The sequence below is a fragment of the Pan troglodytes genome, chromosome 12, assembly GCF_028858775.2.
Source record: "Pan troglodytes isolate AG18354 chromosome 12, NHGRI_mPanTro3-v2.0_pri, whole genome shotgun sequence".
In the NCBI taxonomy this organism is placed as follows: Eukaryota; Metazoa; Chordata; class Mammalia; order Primates; family Hominidae; genus Pan; species Pan troglodytes.
The window spans coordinates 22430670-22439960 of record NC_072410.2 but is presented as its reverse complement, the minus strand read 5'-3'; positions in this window follow the sequence as shown (position 1 = coordinate 22439960).

The following is a 9291-nucleotide window of genomic DNA, read 5'->3' as shown; positions in this document are numbered from 1 at the left end:
AACTAAGCAGTCAAGAGATTCCATTCCTGAACATTCTTGTGACTATTCTCCGAAAGGGTGAGAAGGGATGACTGGAACTTTCAGTAAAGAACTGTTTTGAAATTATTTTGGGGCTGGGCATGGTGGCTCACACCTGTAATCCCAGCAATTTGGGAGGCCGAGGCAGGTGGATCACTTGAGATCAAGAGTTCAAGACCAACCTGGCCAACATGGTGAAGCCTGTCTCTACTAAAAATACAAAAATTAGCCAGGCATAGTGGCACACACACCTGTAATCCCAGCTACTTGGGAGGCTGAGACAGGAGAATTGCTTGAACCTGGGAGGCGGAGCTTGCAGTGAGCCAAGATCACGCCACTGCACTCCAGACTGCGCAACAGAGCAAGACTCTGTCTCCAAAAAAAAAAAAAAAAAAAAAAAAAAAGAAATTATTCTTGATCCTGAGTTCGTGAGTGACTCATTTACAATTACATGAACTGTTCTTCTGTCTTCCACCATGGGGAGGGGCCATGGTGCTGGAGCTGCGCTTCTCTACTCCAGCTTAGTGAGGAGGAGATTCTCAGCAAGGGCTCTGTGGACCCACACGAGGTCGATTTCCCTGAACGTTCTCCTCTGGTAACCTAGACTTTACTCTTGCCCCCGTACTACTCATATAATTTCTGATCTGAGTCTGTCTTCATTTCCACACATTTAAACACCATGAGGGCAGGAATCCCAACGTTCTAGGTCAGTGCAGTGCAGAGTTCTTAACACATGCTCAACACATAGTAGGTACTCAATTAATAACTACAAATTGAATTTCTATGAGGCCCTCTGAATTGCTGCCAAACAGGAGAATGGCTTGGATTGACACGAAGGAAGAGGCTGAGGTCTTATGCAGGTCTTATGCAGGAAACACTCCAGGGTTTCAGAGCCACCTCAGGGCTTTAGGCAGAGCATCTGACCTTCCCAGGTCTTGCCTGCAGCAGACTCAGCACTCCAACCAGCCAAGCACTACTGGGAGCTCAGGCTGACAGCCCAGCCTAGCACCTGAGTCACTGGGATTCCTCAGAACAGACCCATCCCACGGACCCGTGCAGTGCCCATGAACACGGTCACTGCACATGCTGCCAGCTGCTACGGCCTGCACTGAAGAGGAGATTAGCACTATCCCCTACCCACCCTGGAATCCCTATCCACCCTCCCACCGCCTCCCTCTCCTCCACCACCCTCAGATCAGGAGGAAGTCTCTCTTCATCTCTGCAATCTCATCTCTGGACACTGCGTCTCATTTCCTTTCTGTTCCCTGAGAACTTCCCTGGGAAGGAGATGGGGTTGGAGAGGCTGCCCAGTCTCTACCACACCTTGAAGGGAGATCTTCCTCACTGCCTTAAGTATTTCCAGATCAAGTGTCCTTCATCGTCCCCTAAATGTCCACTTCTTGGGGGCTCATTTCTTCTGGTTAATCCATCCTACATCCCCTCAGTTCTGTCATCTAAGGCCATCCTGGCTGTACTCCCTCTTTTCTTGAGTGATGTGGCAATTTGTTCATGGTCCACCTCTCTTCATGGCCTGTGCCATCCAGGTTAGCCTCCATGACCTGTGGATACACCTCTGATACTGTGGCCTTGGACTTCTTGATCTCACCAATAGAGCCTTTCCCCGCTTTATTCTGGTACCCACTGGCTGTCTTCCCAACCTCAGGGCAAGCCTCTTGAAGACAGGGGCTGCATCTAATTCATCTTTAAGTTCTGAGGACTTAGAACAGTGTTCACCTGAGAGAAGGTTCTTGATAAATGTTTGAGTGAATGGATGAATAGATGAACATGTGAAAATGAGTGCCTAGTCCACATTCGAGGTATTGAAGTAATACACTAGCTTAATAATTCAGACAGACAAATTAATCAAGTCATAAAGCTCTTAACAATAGTTTGCCTTAAGTATGTGTGCAAGTTCCTCAGGTGGAGAATATTAGTATTATTAATAATTTTAGTGATGGTAATTTGATTAAATGAAAGATTACTGTGCTTGATTCATGGCTGAGAATATTTGGTCTTTGTGTGGGATTGTTACAAGAAATACCTAATGATGTGGGGAGGGGGAGGTAGGGACTTATTTGAAATGAAATAAGAAGCAATCCTTGAAAATTTAGTCTTTAGAACAGAGCTGAGAGTCATCCGCCACAGTTAGAAATGGTTTGAGGGTATGCTTCTGTGGCTCACCAATGGTTGCACCAAGAATCAAGTCCTGTGGGTTCCTTTCTGTCACCTGGGATCTAAAACTGGTAATCAAGTCAAATAAATATATTAAAAACAAACATACTAACAAAAAACATCACCACTAACCCCTTCTTCAAATACAGGACAAAGGGATTATTTTTCTTCTGCTAAAGTTTAAGCAGACAAAGGCCACTTAGGCATGAGCCTGTAGTCCAAAAAAACAACATTTTTCAATTTAATGTAGCTAGGGTGGGCACTCTGGAGGAGCCAGAAAATTGCTGCTTGGTAAGTGGGAGAAGATTTGTTTGTCTGCTTTTTCCTACTTTTATTTTCAATTCAGGGATATATGTGCAAGTTTGTTACATGGGTACATTGCACGATGCTGAGGTTTAGGGTACAAATGATTCACTCACCTAAGTATTAAGCAGTGTTCCCGATAGTTAGTTTTTTCAACCCTTGCCCCCTCCTTCCCTCTTCTAGTAGTCCCCAGTTTCTATTGTTACCATCTTTATATCCATGTATACCTGATGTTTAGTTCCCACTTATAAGTGAGAACATGTGACATTTGGTTTCTGTTCCTGCATTAAATTGCTTAGGATAATGGTCTCCAGCTGCATCCATGTTGCTGCAAAGGACATGATTTCATTCTTTTTTATAGCTGCATAGTATTCCATGGGGCATACATACCACATTTTTTCATCCAGTCCACCCTTAATGGACACCTAGGTTGATTTCACGTTTTTGTTATTGTGAATAGCACAGCAACGAACATGTGAGTGCATGTGTCTTTTTGGTAGAATGATTTGTTTTCTTTAGGATATATACCCAGTAATGAGATTGCTGGGCTGAATGATAGCTGTTTTTAGTTCTTTGAGAAATCTCCAACTGCTTTCCACAGTGGATGTGCTAATGTACATTCTCACCAACAATTTGTAAGTGTTCCCTTTTCTCCACAGCTTCACCAGCATCTGCTGTTTTTTGACTTTTTAATAATAGCCATTCTGACTGGTGTGAGATGGTGTCTCATTGCGGTTTTGATTTGCATTTTTCTGATTAAGGATGTTGAGCATTTTCTCAGATGTTTGTTGGCCACTCATATGTCTTCTTTTGAGAAGTGTCTGTTCATGTCTTTTGCCCATTTTTTAATGCAGTTATTTGGTTTTTACTCATTCCATTGTTTAAGTTCCTTATAGATTCTGGATATTAGACCTTCGTTGGATGCATAGTTTGTGAATATTTTCTCTCATTTTGTGGGTTGTCTGTTTACTCCCAATAGTTTGTTTTGCTATGCAGAAGCTCTTTAGTTTAATTAGGTTGAGAGGGAGGAGATTTGTAAAGTCTAAGCTCCCACTGTAGACTCTGATTGAGGGTCTGAAGAAGCAGGATCAGTCCTGTGCCAGCTGCTGTTTCTTGTCACTCAAGAGGGAGTTGTTATGGCATTTTCCAGCTGCAGCATGACCTTGGGAGAAAATGGCATTATTTGTGATCATTGCAACTGGCTTTACCTGAGCCTATTCTCCCAGCTGGATTAACGGCTGAGCTGCTCTTACTTTTTTCAGTTCAAACTTCTTTTTACTCTTTAAGTCCTGCATAGTTTTAACTCTTTCAGTTAACTGGATTTAGTCAAATGTTAAATATTCCCTTTCAAGTCATGTTAAAGCTAAATGTCCACATCTCCCTCTGCCACTGATCATGAACCACACACAGGATCAAAGGCCCTGCGTATCCTAATTAGGCCATATGCAGAATAACTGTAGGGTGGTTCATTAAAACAATTGGAACGAATAAAATTCCAACTAAAATCAGAGGTGACTTCTTCCCAGCAAAAGTGGAACATCTACCTGCTGCATCATGACCAGCTTCTCATGACTGATTATCTCTAATAAGGTCCTAAAGCATTCACTAAGAGAAAGTACTTATGTGCTCTTTCTTTCTCATTTCTTAAAAAAGAACCTAGAAAATAACTTAGAAGTTGGGCATATTAGAAGCCCAACTATTAGAGCTGATAAAAAAAAAAACACTCTACTTCAGTGGTTCTCCAATGTTAACCTGCTTCTGAAACATCTACAGAGGTCACTAAAATCCAGAGTGCTACATTCCACTCATAAAGATTCTGATTCATTAGATCTGGAGTGGGACTTAAGAATCTGCATTAAGAACAAGGTCCTAGGTGATGCTGATGATGCTTGTGAAAGCACCACACTCTGGGAATCACTTCTCTAACTCAGATCCTCCTCAGTATTTCTACCTTCCACACTTTTGCACTTTCTGTTTTCCTGCTTGAAATGCCCTCCCTGCTCTCCACTTAATGATTGCTTGCCTTAATTTAAATCACACATGACACATCCTTCTTTGGCCATTGTATTAGTTATCTATTGCTACATAACAAAAGGCCTCAGGGAAGGACCTCCAGAATGGTAGTGTGAGGTAACCAGGAAAACCACTCCTTGAGAAACGTCTATTTATTTGGTCAAAATTAGCAATCACAAACACTTAAAATCTCTGGAGATTGAGCAAAAAGTTTATAATAAATTGAGAAGAATTAATTCCTCAAAATCTGTGGAAACTCAGTAAGAACAGTGGAAGCTGATGGTATTCAAGCTAGGGACTGCATCCATCTCCCTACAGCCCTGTCTTGTGGGAGAACTGTTCCAGTGGGCCCAGCAACCAAGTGGCAGTTCACATAACCCTAGCTCCCTTGGTAGGAAGAGCTCTTCAAGGAGGTTTTGGTAGATAGTGAACTTTAGCAGATTGCATTTTTTAAAAATCATGCTGCAGAAAGCCTATCTCAAGTGGGTGGTGGTGGCTGGGTGGCACCTATTTCTTTACCCTCAATTCCCACTATGTAGAGAGGATCCTGGCAGGGCAGCTGTTGAAAAGAGTAACCTCATTTCCAACTGAGCTCTCTAATGTGGCAGAGCTGCTCTGGTGGGCTCAGCAGATGCATGGCAACTGCTATCACTCCCAGATTCCTAGGGCTGGAGATCTATTATGAGCAGATTTGGAACAACCAGTGAATTCCAGCACATCTCATTTTCCAGGACTCTGTGCAGCAGAAGATCTAATAGCAACAGCATGGGCACTAGTTTTCAGCACTCTCTCCTCAACCCGTGACACACATCTTCTCTATAGGGAGGACCCAGATTGGACAGGCAGAGTTCTCCACCCCTCTCTCTAGCTCCTGCTTTATAACATGTATAGCACAGAGGGAAATCAGAGAAAGCCTCAAAGACAGGCAACATCTTGCCTTTTCTAAAGGCAATTACTTCAATTGGATCAGACTATGAAGCAATTTAAGTTCCAGGGTGTTGTCAAAAACAATAATCACATAGTCAGTTTAATGAGATCCACCAGAAACTTAATGAGAAGATCAGGAAAGGAGACAGTAAATCATACTACATTTGAAATCACAGTAATCCCCAGTGGACAGAAAGACTATATTACATGCCCAAGTATCACCTGAGGAATTACATCAGACTCCATAGATTGTGGAAAAACTGGACTTCATTGAACTAGGCCAGCCAAGTTGCTGAACAAGTAAGCAAGAACAATTCGGGCTGGGGGAGAGATCAATATCCAAAGTGGCTACAATGTAACATCTGAACTGTCCCGTTTTCAATAAAAATTATAAGAAATGCAAAGAAACAGAAAAATGTGACACATACACAAGGGGAAAGAAAACAGGAAATAAAAACTATCTTTGAGAAGGTCCAGATGCTGGAACTGGCAGATAAAGAACTTCAAAATAACAATTGTAAATATGTTCAAAGATATAAAGGAAAGCATGCTTAAAGATTAAAGGAAGGTCTGAGGCCAATGTCTCACTAAATAGGAAATATCGCCCAGGCATGGTGGGTCAGGTCTGTAATCCCAGCACTTTGGGAGGCTGAGGTGGGCAGATCACAAGGTCAAGAGATCAAAACCATCCTGGCCAACATGTTGAAACCTCATCTCTACTAAAAATACAAAAATTAGCTGGGCATGGTGGTGTACACCTGTAGTGCCAGCTACTTGGGAGGCTGAGGCAGGATAATCACTTGAACCCGGGAGGTGAAGGTTGCAGCGAGCCAAGATTACGCCACTGCACTCCAGCCTGGCAACACAGCAAGACTCCATCTAAAATATATACATATGTATATATATGTATATGTATATGTATATATATATATATGCCAATATAGATTTTTTCTTGAAACACAAATAGAAATCCTGGAGTTCAAAAGTACAATAACTGAAATGAAAAAATCATCAGAGGGGCTCAAAAATAGATTTATGCTGACAGAAAAAAGAATCAGTGCACTTTAAGATTGATTGACATAAATTATATGATTTGGTGAATAAAGGCAATAAAATCGTGACAAAAAATAAAAAGACTAAAAGAAATATGGGGGACCATTAAACACATCAACATATGTGAAATGGAAGTACCAAAAGAGTGGGGGGAAAGGAGGAGAAAAAATGTTCACAAAAATATTGCCAAAAATTTCCAAAATTTAATGGAAAGCATTAACCTACACAGCTAAGCAGCTCAATGAACTCCAAGTGAGATAAAAATCAAGGATCTCTATCAACCCTGTTAAGCATATTCACAATGTTAAAACAAAGACAAAGAAGAAAACCTTGAAATTAGCAAGAAAAAAAAAACGAATCATCATGTACAAAGAAAACCCAAGATTGTCAGCTGATTCATTGTCGAAACAATGAAGGCGGAAGCCAATGGGATGGCGTAGTCAAAGTGCTGAAAGAAAAATCAGGTCTAAGAGAACTACAAAACACTGCTGAAAGAAATCATCAATGACACAAACAAATGGAAATACATCCCATGCTCATGGATGGGTAGAATCAATATTGTGAAGATGACCATACTGTCAAAAGCAATCTACAGACTGAATACAATTCCCATCAAAATACTATCGTCATTCTTCACAGAACTAGAAAAAAACAACTCTAAAATTCATATAGAACCAAAAAAGAGAGCCTGCATAGCCAAAGCAAGACTAAGCAAAAAGAACAAATCTGGAGGTAGCACATTACCTGACTTCAAACTATACTACAAAACTATAGTTACCAATAAAATGGGCATGTATAAAAATGGGCATGTAGACGAATGGAACAGAATAGAGAACCCAGAAATAAAGCCAAATATGTACAGCCAACTGATATTTGACAAAGCAAACAAAAACATGAAGTGAGGAAAAACACCCCATTCAACAAATGGTACTGGGATAATTTGCAAGCCACAAGTAGAAGAATAAAACTGGATCCTTAATTCTCATTTTATACAAAAATAAGCTCAAGATGGATTAAAGAATTAAATCTGAGACCTGAAACCATAAAAATTCTAGATAACATTGGAAAACCTCTTCTAGACATTGGCTTGGGCAAAGAGTTCATGACCAAGAATCCAAAAGCAAATGCAACAAAAACAAAAATAAATAGATGCAGTCTAATTAAACTGAAAAGCTTCTGCACAGCAAAATAAATAATCAGCAGAATAAACAGACAATCCAGAGTGGGGAAAATATTCACAAACTATGCATCCAACAAAGGATTAATATCCAGAATCTACAAGAAACTCAAACAAATCAGCAAGAAAAAAAACAAATAATCCCATCAAAAAGTGGGCAAAGGTCATGAATAGACAATTCTCAAAGGAAGATATACAAATGGCCAACAAACACACGAAAAAATGCTCAACATCCCCAGTTACCAGGGAAATGCAAATTAAAACAATTTTAATTAGATAAAATGAGATACCACCTTGCTCCTGCAAAAATGGCCATAATTTAAAAATCAAAAAATAATAGATATTGACATGGGTGTGGTGAAAAGGGAACACTTTTACACTGTTGGTGGGAATGTAAACTACAACCACTGTGGAAAACAGTATGGAGATTCCTTAAAGAACTAAAAGTGGAACTACCATTCCACCTAGCAATCCCACTATTGGGCATCTATCTAAAGGAAAATAAGTCATTATTATAGGAAAAAGACATTTACACACACATGTTTATAGCAGCACTAATTTGCAATTGTAAAAATATGAAACCAGCCTAAATGCCCATCAATAAATGAGTGGATAATGAAAATGTGGTGTATATACATACCATGGAATACTACTCAGCCATAAAAAGAAACAAAATAATGGCATTCACAGCAACCTGAATGGATTTGGAGATCATTATTCTAAGAGAAGTACCTCAGAAATGAAAAACTAAATATTGTATGTTGTCACCTGCAAGCAGAAGCTAAGCTATGAGGATGCAAAGGCATAAGAATGATATAGTGGACTTTGTGGACTTGAGGGGAAGAATGGGAGTAGGGTGAGGGATAAAAGATTACACATTGGGTATACTGTATACTGCTCAGATGACAGGTGCACCAATATCTTAGAAATCAGCACTAAAGAACTTATCCATGTAACTAAAGTAATAATGATGATGATGATGATGATGATGATGATGATGATATCAGCAAGGAATCCTATGTCTAGAAAAACTATTTTTCAAACATAGATATAAAATAGGCAGAGCACAGAGGATTTTTAGGGCAGTGAAACTATTCTGGATGATGTTACAATTGTGAATACATGTCATTATACATTTATCAAAACCCATAGAATGTACAACACCAAGAGTGAACTGTAATGCAAACTATGGACTTTGGGTGATAATGATGTGTCAATGTAGGTTCACCAGTTGTAACAAATGTACCACTCTGGTGCAGAATACCAATAGTGAGGGAAGTTGTGCATTTGGGGACACAGGGGTATATGAGAACTATCTCTAATTTCCATTCAATTTTTCTGTGAACCTAAAACTGCCTAGAAAATAACGTTTATTAATTTTTTTAAATGCAGGTAAAATAAAGAGATTCTAAAATAAACAAAAACTGAGAGAATTTCTTCTGATCAGACCCATCTTACAAGATACATTGATATGGTTTGGATCTGTGTCCCTGCCCAAATTTAATGACAAATCATAATCCCAAATGTTAGAGGTGGGGCCTGGTGGGAGGTAATTGGATCACGGGGGCGGTTTCTCATGAATGGTTTAGCACCATCCCCCTGGTGCTCTTCCAGGGATAGTGCATGAG